At 40.8% G+C, this 12,397-nt stretch overlaps 1 protein-coding gene across 2 annotated transcripts in view; it reads right to left on the bottom strand.

The window, feature by feature from the left end:
- The window catches only part of znf536 (zinc finger protein 536), a 192,238-nt gene that overhangs the window by 154,755 nt on the left and 25,086 nt on the right, over positions 1-12,397 (bottom strand). For both annotated transcript variants that reach the window (XM_070833703.1, XM_070833711.1), the window contains exon 2: positions 12,244-12,325. The gene's annotated coding sequence lies outside the window, so the exon portion shown is untranslated. The remainder of the gene's footprint in view (positions 1-12,243; positions 12,326-12,397) is intronic.

Below are 12,397 nucleotides of genomic sequence, written 5' to 3'. Positions count from 1 at the left end.
ACCTGGCCCACAACGACCTACCCGCTGAGGTGTTGACCTGCCGAATGCACCCCTGAGGCAAGAGGAAGGAAGGAAGGAAGGAAGGAAGGAAGGAAGGAGGGGTCTTCAAGCAAGCAAAGACTTGAGTAGTACAACAGCAACCAAGAAAATGACCATCTATCAAAATAAGTAGAAAACTTGTCTGAGTATGATATTATGGGTAAACAGAGAGTCGTATTAGCTATTACCAAGAAGGTTTTCCCATCGATTCCCAATTTCACCAAGCAATGCAGGAGGGCAAGGTAATGATTTATACATTTTATATTCTGTAATTTGTCAATAATTATTCAATTAATCAATTAACTGTTCAGTCTATACAATTCTGAAAAATAGTAAATGGTGCAAAATGAAATTTCCCAGAGCCCAAGGGGATGATTTTTAATTAATTCTGTTATTTTTCAGTTGATTTTTTTGTGTGTTTTTAAATGTTGCGATGCATTTATGTTCTGTATGTAAACCACTTTGAATTGCCTGTTCTTTTAAAGGCGCCACACAAATGAATTTGTTTTGCCTTCAAATTGCTGCTTTTGTCGAACCAACAATCCAGAGATATTCAATTTAAATTGATAGAGAGGAAATAATTGGCATTTGTCTTGATGAATGACTTACACAATTAATCAATTACCTATGTTGGTGGACTATTCAATTAATCCTTTCAACACTACAGTGCACATAGGAACTGTCTGTGATGTTCCAATTTTTGGGTTGTCTCACATTTACGCAGGTTTTCAACAAGCTGTTGTATCAAATTCTGTTTTCTGGAAAGTATAGCAGGTCAGGACCTTGGCAGGTGAAATAATAAAGCCTTGACATAAGGCAGAGAGCAGGGAGGCACACCATGACCCAGTGCAACCCAAGGCACCTCCTAACTGCACCTAATTCTCTCTCTCACTGTGTCTTTCTTCCCCACTGTTAACACACCCAGACACCTACAACCATGGCAGACTTCCTAGATGTTCAGAGCAGTGTCAGGGCACAGCTAAAGGTCAACATTCCTGGAAGCCAGAAATCAGCAACAATGTGCTGTTTTTACACTACAGATTTTCAAAAAAAATATTATTCTTTTTAATGCAATCAACAATGCGTGAACAGGCAACCTCACCGGAAACAGTGTCAAGTGTTTTCGAGGAGCAGGCCACAAAGAAATCAGAGAGGGGCTGTTATAAATAGCCCACAAATGCATGCAAGGATCTTCACCTAAACTGTTTATTCCTTCCCCTGTTTAATTGACATCCGTATATCAGTGGTAAACATGCAAATATACAGAGACAAACGTGGTGTTAATGACACAGCTGCACACGCTCATCAGTTCTCTGGAACAAGAGTGACACGGGTTTGCGCAAACACACAAAATAACAGGTCAACGTCTCTGACTCACCCAAAGTCGCGTGAAAAGATGGCGTAGTCGACGTTGAAGCGCATATTACACATGCTCATTTGGATCTGTCTGTTGAAATACATTTACGCCTACAGAGGAAACGCGTCAGAGCTGTAAAAGTTAGGTGTATCCTAGCTGAATATGTAATAATTCAACAGTGAAAAATGATTCCAAGGAGTGACTACCTTCTACATTGTCGTAATCGTCATTGCCACTGACAGCATCGCTATCATCATCAACACCGTCATCTGTAATCATCACACCCATCACAAGCCATATTTTTTTAAGTGAGTGAGATGGGCAGTCGGTGGCTGGTGATGAAGCGGTGTTAGGATGCGTTCACACCAAGCACGTCTGCAGCAGATAAGTTGAGCTCTACAGAATGCAGAACTTCAATCACATTGCCCAAGTGGGAAATATGTATTCAAACTACTATTTTAAAGCCTGCTGATACCAGATAACTACAGCAAGATCATGTGGTGTCATCAATTTGTACCAATAGATGAAAAGACACCAAAGCTTAATCTTCCTGCTAGTCTTATCTAGCCATGCAGTTTGTTTAAGTTTTGAGAAATCTGTCCCCTTCTAATTTGATCTAATTTCTGCTTCCACCCAAATACAATGAAGATGAATGACATTTAATTATAAGCTCTCCCAGCATTGGAAAAAATACCTCCAAAATATTTAGATGCAGCATCGCTCTCCAGAAACAGTGTAAATTAGAGCTTCTTAAATATTCCAAATTAAATGTAATCTGGCTGAAACCCCTTTAGATATATAAGAGCTCTCCTTCCCCGGAATACCAATAATAACCAATGCTTCTTGATTGGATGAATGCTCCACTTGCTGGGCTGTCATTGGGTTTTGCCTCAGGTTTTCAAGTTGGACGAACCCAGCACAGCAGGTCGTCTAGGAGAAACTGTCAGACTGTACCTGCACTAATAACCAACGTCTGATAAAGGACTCTTGGTTACAAACTTGATCAAAAATGCGTTCAGGGGCTAAGAAAGCCGTTAAGCACTGTCCGGAATACTGTGTATCTGGTGAAACATCTCCTAACGCAAAACCTTTAAACCTCTAGTTTTTCATTATGGTTCAAAATAAAGACAATGATTTGCAGCAATGATGACACCTTCATATTAGAGATGCCAAACACTGCATCTGTCACGCAATCCAAATGCATCACTAATTCTCTTTCACTGACCATATAAACAGTGCAGTAAGTTTTGAACTGTCTGAGACCAAACACTGTATCCGGTGTGATGACCTGTCTTGAGCAACATAGATATTGGCTATTTTTATTATTGTGGCATCACTGGAAAATTATATAAAATATCATAATCTATATGTGAGAATGTAGAAAATCTACTTTTTCATTTGTATTTTTCTTCTTTTTGCCTTGTCTCTCTTGGTAGCAGCATTTAGTGGTGAGGAAATCTTCTGACACGTATAATCTACTTCAGACTGACATCAGCCAGCATTGCTATCGATGCATCCCTATCTCACTGAGCAGACTGCGTACATGAAGTAGTCTGGGAGCCAGGCGAGACTGACACTGCAACAGCAGCCTTTGGTTCCCAGTACCTAACGCTCCGCTCGCAGCCCGAATATCGCCTGTGGGATTTCACCGCACTAAAGAGTCATGTCAAAGACCTTGACAACGTGTGACGTCTCCCTCAGCCACTGCTGTCATGTTCCCTCTGCTTCTCACCCCCTGTTTTTTTTTTCTCTCCAAGCCTCTCTTGACTATGGTTTGAGCAGGAGACTTTCTCCCTGAGCATTTTGAGTTGTCATTTTTTTAAACACACATATCAAAGCTGGGAGTAAAGAGTGGGTGGGGGGAGACAGATGTTTCTCTTATGCCTTTCTACTAGAGTACAATGAAGCTTTGGAAAGGAAAGAGAGAGAGAAGTGAAAAGACATTTGCAGAGATCTTTTTGCAATCCACATCCTTTCTCCTGACGACTGGCAATACATCATTTGTATTGATGCAATATTAAATTTCAATATCGCATGTCAAAAGGTACAAAATGATAGATCATAGCCTAACTAAATGAATTATTAAAGGCCTACGCCGGCTGCGCTATCGGCTTCTCTTACAATCAGCTGTGTCAGAAGAGTGCAGTTGGTGATACTGGCAGCATTTCAAAGCTTTGTCGTTTTTCTTTCTAGCCGCATCCCAGCTTTCTTAATCTAGCTTTCTGTCACTTATTAATGTTCCCAAGGAACTAAAAACCACAGATCTTTCCCTCCCAATAATCAGAGGCTTAACTCACATCCTTTTATTTCTCCAGAAAAATTCTTTAAAAAAATAAATGAATAAAGTTATAATTAAATATTGAATATTGAACAGAAGATAAGGGTAAGAAAATACATCCAGCTTTGTTAGATATGTTAAGAGAAGAGAAGAAGGGAGCATGCAGCCATGGTTGAAGTAGTGACTCATTCTTTGTGATATGATTTATGTGCTCTTTATGTGCTCTGCGACCCTGTAAGTTTATCTCTATATTCCCCTGTCTGATAGAGTGACTCTCTGGTTGTCTCCATGCCTTGCCACAATAACAGTGTGTCCCGGACTTGATGGTTGATTCTTATTTACAACCCATGTCAAAGGTTGCATCTTTGATGCCTTGTCAAGTCGTGGTTGACGAGAAAAACGAGGGTGGCAGAGGAGAAACGCAGAGAAAAGAGAGGCTTGGCAACAGAAACACATGGATTTAACAGGCACCGACTTCTTGTGCACCAGCCTGAAAATGACAAAGACCTAAATCAAAATGGTTACTCTTCTTGAAATCTTGATTTCAGTCATTATCCTGGGCCCCGTTTTCCTAAAGATGATTGTAAAATGTAAGAGGTGTTTCCCAAAAGCATCATAACTGAAGACTCTTACCCAATCAAACCCCAAAATGTGGAGATCCAAAATCTAAGTGATACCGAACCAAATTCAGCGGTACAAACATGGTTTAAATTAATGGTTTCTTTCTAGTTTTTCTTTTGTTTTCATAATTTTACTGTTCTGTCGTGGATACATTCATACAGGTTGAACGCAGAATAGCAAACTGTTGTCACAGTGATTTGGGGATTTTAAAGAGGTTTACACAGAAAGCAAGTGGTGATTTCAAACAATGTATAGTTTGTCAGAGGAGAATGAGGATTCAGCCTGATGCTGTCCCAAATAAGGTTAACAAACGCTACATCCACCCCTGTTTGAGTTGATGATGAAGGGGATTCCAAAATCTTTCTTGGCTGCCATTTACACGATAAGGGCCATCAGTATGTTTTTGCAAGTTGTTAAACCAAATATATTCTGTTCAATCATTCTGAAGTAAAGTTGAAGCCTAATTCCATTAAAGAAATGAATATATTAATGTTGTTGCAAATATGCATACCTGGTACAACATCTCTTTCCTATTTAGTCTTCACCCAAAATATGGGTGAAGGGAGGCAGAAAGCATATTGGTAAGTTCTTACTTGTGGCATCTTACTTGCAGACTTTAAAGTGAGCACATGAAAGGATGTCAACGTGTTAATCTTGGCCTTGGAAACAACAGTTCAAAAGAAAAAATCTGAAATCAAGATCAACTTGCTAGTTTTGAGTTCATTTTTTTTTCTTTTTAACAGCCAATTAAATTGCTAAACAGCCAATAAAATAGAATGATGGTAAATATGTTCTATCTATCTATCTATCTATCTATCTATCTATCTATCTATATGCTACATAGTGTAAAAGTCAGTGGAACACACTCAGTGATGCCAGTTACACCATATGTTAATAATAGATTAACCACGTGACCAAGTAAGGATGCTGCCATAAAATTGATATGGGCAAGGGTTCAGTTTAGTTCTGTGGGGAATTTTTCAACATTTGGGGAAATAAGCGTATTCTCTTTCTTGGCAAGAGTTAGATTAGATGATTGATACCACTCTCATGTCTGTGCGCTAAATATAACGCTGGAGCCAGTAGCTTTAGCTAAGACTGAAAGCAGGCGTAGAAGCAAAGCTGACAGTTTTTGCAGTACTTGTTAGCAGTCTTTGGCGAGACATCACAGATTAAGCTGAAATTAACTCATATAATAGTTACGTAAATCACAATATATTAATAAAAGCTAATGATAGAAAATATTCCATGAAAGGACACAGTCACACGGGTCGAATTGCTGCACCGTTTTGAGTATATTTCAGCTGTGGGCTCTGATCCCTGTCAGTTTCTATCAAAAGTTCCATTCATTGTTTGAATGAAGCTTGGTAAAATATATGCAGAGCAGAAGGGTCTAGCTGTATGCTTATTTTTGTGTGCTTGTGGCCTGTGCGAGTGTTAATTCTCCTGTGCATGTGTGATGTCCTGATTCCCTAACCCCCCTGAGGTTTTAATTGCAGGGTCCAGATTGCCGGGGCTGGTTAGGGCCTGGCGACCCCCATGAGAAGTCACAGCCTCCGTTTAGCTTCCAGATCCCATGCAAACGAACACAGGGCCCCTGTGTTAGCGTGCTAGCACTGGCTGGCAAAAATTCAATTTTCATCCCCCTTTTGTATCCAAGCCTGCTGTCTTGCCCTAACGATGCTCTCTCACCCCCCCCCCCCTCCAGCCCCTCCCCCTATTCTCCCCTTCTCTAGCCTTCTCCCTTCAACAACAGAACACAGTGGAGTCGTTAGGACCCTCTCTTCATTACTTCAAAAAACCAATCATTAGACACCAGAGTATATACGTAATTAGAAAATCACTTCCTTTGCAATCCCGGCTAAGTAGTTTACATACTGTAATTACAGGGACAAAATCAATTTTTAATCATTTCACTGATTGGGCTCATCAGCTCAGTAGGAACATTGTATCCTGCTTGTTGTGCGAAAGCAACATCTGGGCTAAAACAATTACCCTTTTGTGTTCCAGAGCAGCTCTGAAAATGCCTTGCTGTCACTTCCCCATGTCGTGGCCGCTCTCTTTCTATCTCTATCCGTCTCCAGACACCGTTTTCCCTTCGTCTTTCTTTCTTTCCCCCTTCTTCCTTTCTTTTTCTCTAGCCTCCCGCTCTTCTTCTTTCCCTTTCACTCCCTGCCCTTGACTTGGACATGGAGGATCACATTTAAAGCTTTATAAATCAATATGCTATAATAAGCTGCTCTTGACAGAGGGGGAGAGAAAGGAGGGAAAAAAACAACATATTGCTTTTTTAACACCTCTTGTGCTTTTGTTTTTTTCATGCCCCTGTTGTTATTGTCATTGATGTTTTTTTTCTTTTTACATTGTTGCCTTTTAGAAAACAGATTTTGTTTGGCCCTGCAGAAATATCACCTTATTAACATGTTTTGTGTACACTATGTGAGGTGGAAAACATATGAAAATCCTGATAATACTTTTAACAAACATGTGAAGACAGGAGACCACCATTTTTGTCTTCTTCTTGAAGTGAGACATAAATACATAACTTCAAACTGTGCCTTGTCTCCTGGTATGTTTCACCCTTCACCAGCTAATAAAATGCTTTGTATTCTTGTCTGAGAGAGGTCCGATCGATCCACATTAGTCTGAACTCTCTCTCTTTCACTTTGAAAACTCAGGAAATCAGATTTCAGAGAGGGGAGAAAAAAAAAATCAGTTAATGCATTGATCACTCTGGCTGTATGCAAATCACATTTGCCTCTATTTTTTGCTGATCAATAGCATTAATTAACGGCTTCGTTTTAACGGCACCCCGCAATCCCGTTAGACACCACTGTCGACCTCAGAAATCCCCCCCCCCCCCCCCTCCCTCCCCATCCCTCAGTAGCCATGGAAATGAACGGCGCGTGGCAGGGGCCATAAATCAGGAAATCCAATTTGACCATGAGCTCCAGTACTAACAGTAAAATATGAGCACTAACACAGCACACAGGTAGGTCATCCCATGTTGGGCAAGATATTATTTATGAAAAAGAAACTTTGCATGAATGTTTTTTTCAACTTTTCCAGAATTTGTGGTGTTCACAGATTGTGTGAACTCCATTTTGCACATGAAATTCAGTTTGGGTATCACGAGGAGTCATATACAGCCTGAGAACACAGCTGCCTCTTGAAAATGTGGTCGAGTTTTCCAAAGTATTCAAAACAATACATGCTTCTTGTATCAAGCTTCTAACTTTCATTGGAATAGAGTATTTTAAGAAATAAAGTTTGAATTAATGATGCTGGGTTGTGGAGGGGGGGGGGTCTCTGCTAACCAGCCTGGCTGCTGCCAGAATGCTAGTGTGTGGGATTAATAATGAACGCTTTTTGAAATTATTATTATTCCCAAAATGCTCTTTTGTGATTTGCTTTGAAGGGCGTGCATGTGTGTGGGTGGGGGAGGGGGAGTGTTAAGTGAGTAGGGGTGAGGTGGTTGGTGGGGGGGGGTTGAGAGGGGGGGGGGGCTTGCTTGCTCATTTGGAGAGCTTTTCCAATTATACAATTAGTCAGGAATGTAGGCCAGCGGCCTTGGTGCTGCTCCTGGTCCCCGACCCTGGATAGCAAGTGCCCTCGCCTCACTTTGTATATATCTGTTTCTTTCTCACTTGTCAAGGAATACATGAATAGAACTAGACTTAAAATACAGAAACAACACGCAACTGTGGACATAAAGTGAAAGTGGCACCAGCTTACAGCACAGGAGGTGATTGAAGCAGCCAGTGTCCCAAAGGAGCTGAGCTAACAAGCGCTGCCCTTCTTTGTGAATTGGGTTGCGTGTGAACAACCATGGCAGCACACTGAGGTGTTAATAGATAAAGTCATGGGGTCGGGGGTTCTCTGGTCAGATACTGTTTGTTGGGTTGAAGCGCTTTTTTCGTAAATCCACCACCAACTCCCACCAAGCCTCAAAACCCCACCAAGCTGGGCGAGTACGTTAGTGGGATAGCACACACAACACTAACTACTTTTGATTCGTTTGCTTCTCTGGGATGGAGTGACATGATAAATTGATTTATGATGAAGGACAAATTGTTTTACAATTTGGCCCCTTTCTGATTGTCCCCTCACTCTTGCCTGCCTGCTACCGAGTGTGGCACACTGGGTTTTATATGAAGCACAACAACAGCAAAGTGCCATCTGTTGGCATGCGGATTTTCTGTAATCTCTCTTTACTGATTACAACAATGACTACACGAACCTCTTAAATAATTATCCCACAATGTAAAAAAAAAAAAAAGAAATAAAAAAAAAAAGTGAAATAATTATAATCATTAACTCCCACCAAGTCTGCCACTCCTCCAGCAAATGAAGGCTGTCAGAGAGAGAGACAGAGATAAAGAGAGAGACAGAGTGAGAGAGGGAGAGAATTTTTCCTCTGCTGTGATGCCAATCATGTCTTATTTATACCAGCGGGGTAGAGTACCACACAGCAGCAATCTTAACCTAACAACACTGAAGAGGAAACTGTGGGAAAATTGACCCCTCTCCACCCACCACCCCTGCACCTTCTGTTGTTCTTTTTCTGTCCTCCTTAGGAGAGAAACATCCTGAAATGAAACTACATTTTGTAGAGCGTCTGACATCACTTTGATAATTCCAGTGCTGGAATCAATGTCAGATTTTTCAGACACAGATGTCAGACACAACGCTCAGAATTTCAACAAAAATGCCTCTCTGTTTAATAAGAACTCAATTTTAGTGGAAGTGAATGTGACGCAGTTGTCGGTAGCTTCAAAGTCGTCTTTGAGTAAAAGCTGTGACCCAGTGTTCGCAAATTAGCTGGCCACCTAACTTCAGTCATATGGCCATAAACACAAGGACAGAAAGTCGACACCCTCTCTTTGGGGGCTATTGAAAGACATTCTAGAGAATGTAGGTAATCGCTACAAAGGATTAGAGGCCACACTGCGGCTATGTGGGTACACTGGAAATGTAAATTACACTTAATTACTCCTGGAATGCACGAAAAACATTGTGATTTGATGGTATCTAGCAATGACATTGTGCCAATACTATCAAAACATATTTTCTTTAGGATATGATTTTCAAATGAAAGATTGTAACCACAAACATCTTGCACTTCAAGTATGGGTGGTTCAGGAATTTGTTTTTCTTTTTTTTTTTTTGTACGGATCAGAGGTGGAGGAAATATTCAGATCTTTTCTTTGGTAAAAGTAGTGATAACACACTGTAGAAGCAGTCTGTTATGAGTCAAAGTAGATCTTTTCAAAAATCTAGGCCTCCTTATAGTAAACTGTCAGAGTTATATCATATATAATTAATGTATTTATCATATTTGTTGATGCATTACAGTGTCAGCAGCATTTTGATATTGTAGCTGGTCAATGTGGAGGTAACTTTAACTCCCCCTATGAACATCTAGGGTAGTTTAATCTATAAAAGAGTATTGTGTTCTATAAGTCGTTCATATTTCAAATGCAAAGTAGCTACTGATTTTTGCTAACAAATACATGTAGTGGAGTAAATAGAATATTTATCTATGAAAAAAATACTCAAGCAAAGAATCTTAAAGTTGTCCTGGAGTACTTCACTGAATGTATTTGGTTACTTTGCTGCTATTCCTACACATTCAGTGGAAGCAAGTCCCTTTTTTCCGCAGCAGGTTTTGTTTCAGTTCATCCGTGTGTGTATGCAGGTCTGTTTATGAATCTCTTTCTATATAAGTCATCCATGTGTGTGTATGTGTGTGTGTGTGTGTGTGTGTGTACGCCTGCAAGTTTGTGTGTGAGTGCTTTGTGTGAGAAATGGTGTGAGAATGCATCAAGGGGAGCATGTGTTAGCTCTGCTTCCAATATGAGGGAAATCTGTGGCACATACCTCCGATATGACACAAGCCAAAACGACATGACTCACCCATGCTATATTTGATTAATAAAACTACAGCCGGCAAAATGTGTTTCAAAACAACAGGCCATTACCAAGGCGTGGTTTGACTGGAGAACTGTAGAATCATATTATTATTATTAAGGCATGAAGGCAAAAAATGTGCGTGAAGCATGCAAGCTGATATGATCAAAAATATTAAAATGAATATGTTAATTCATTAAAATGTTACATTTGCAATTAAATATGTCTTGTGTGTTGTTGTTTTTTTTTTTCACTTTTCACTTGAGCATGCACATGTGAGTGCAGGGTGATAATCCAGACAGGCTGCCATCTCAGCTTGTCCTGAAGAGGACAGCTGCCATACACGTTTCAGTCCCCGCTGCCCTGAGCCTTATAATAAATGTTATACCATGAATTTTCCGGCTTCAAGAGAAAAGGTTTCCATTGATTAGCACTTTACAAGCAATCAATTTCTACAAACCCGCTTGACCCCCCTCATCTTTTTTCTCTGTTTCTCCGAAAGCCAACTCTCAGGATGGACTTTTACGAATTAAAAGAATACATAGAGGTGTGAGTGGATGGGTAATTATTGGAAAGGAGGAAGAAGGGAAGAGGGGTGATGCTGGAGAGGAGACGAAGCTGCAAAGACGAATCTGAGGTACCAAAGAACTAGAGAGAGAAAAAACTCTAACAAGCATGACGACGACAGTGGCGGCAACGATGATGATGGTGGTGATGGCGCCGGTGATGATGATGATGATGACACACCGACTACAGACAACCAGGCGGATAAAGGCATCCTAACCCCACAAAGCAAACATATCCCTCACTTGTACTTGTCATATGTTCTCCCATCACTCATCAACACACACACATGTATGGTGCACACACTATAACAGCCCATCACCATGAGAGATGGGGTGGCCACGCTCCTCCAGCTCCAGGAATAATGGCTTGCACCTGTTTACCATGTCACCTCTGTTTGCTAATTGTCTCCTTGAGCTATACGGAGAGGAATTGACGGCGTCGTGGCTTTTTGACAGTCAGGGTGGTTGGGGGTAAGGATATGTTCATATCCTTCATCAATATGTGATGAAAAGACCAGCACTGAATCTATTTCACGTGTATGTCATGAGTTATAATGTCACAATGTTACATTGTTTTGAGCGTTAGGAAATTCGGAACCAAATGCGAATGATTCTATAAAGGTACAATGCATTAACAAGACAATTGTTGTCCTGCTAGAAGGCTTTTTTCTGATTGCCATGGCTAGCTTTTTGCTCCCGATGACACCCAAGATGAAAACATTCTCAACTGCAACCATAAGTGTTCATTTTGCAGCCTTGTCCCAAATGTTATTTAACTGTCAAATCACATTCCCTCGGATGGCCTAACATGATGTCCATTGTGAAAATAGGTGAAACAAATGAAGAACAAACTATGAAGCAATTTCATCGGTTTTTCCACGTATTGTACAGTATGTCAAAGCATTACATTGCACGTAAACTGCAATCCTGCAAATTAAGCTTTTCTAAATTGAGAGTTAAGGCAAGGTTAATGAAATATGTTCCGTTAAACAATAGGTCATGTCCACTTGCAAAGTTCAGGTGAACGCAGTGAAATCATTCAGCCTACATCCAACCCCCATCCGTACAATTAGTGTGTTGTATTTCAGTATAATGTGCATGCACATGAGCATACGTTCATTGTGTGATGAAACTATGAAGGATTTGTTGCCAGGAGGGTGTCCATTCCGTTTATCTTTCTGCCTGGAAAAATGGAGGCGATGATTGTGAAAAACTCAGTTGTATAACTTTGATGTAGTCCAGAGCGCGCCACTGACCCACCCGCAGATGCTGTAATGGGCAGCTCCCTGATATGGATGTCTCAGCAGTGTAACTGAGAAGCATGGCACTGCTTAACAAGTGCACGCTCAATTGACTTTCCCCCGGATAAACAAAGATTTAAATGAAAACAAAAGATGCATGCGCGGGCGTGTAAGTGTGACAGACACCTTTAATATCCTCCCCTTTCCCATGATCAATCGGTGTGATCGTACCTGTGTGACTGCCGCCGTTCCAACGAATGCCGGATGTCAGGAAGAGTGCCGACAGCTCCGCAGAAGGTGGGACAACTAGAGCCTGTAAACAAAGCACACACACCAGGAAATTCACAGTCACCCACATTTGAAGCTTGACAAGCTTGCAGCACTG

The sequence above is a fragment of the Pempheris klunzingeri genome, chromosome 1 (assembly GCF_042242105.1).
Source record: "Pempheris klunzingeri isolate RE-2024b chromosome 1, fPemKlu1.hap1, whole genome shotgun sequence".
Classification (NCBI taxonomy): Eukaryota; Metazoa; Chordata; class Actinopteri; order Acropomatiformes; family Pempheridae; genus Pempheris; species Pempheris klunzingeri.
This window is presented reverse-complemented; position numbering and strand designations above follow the sequence as displayed.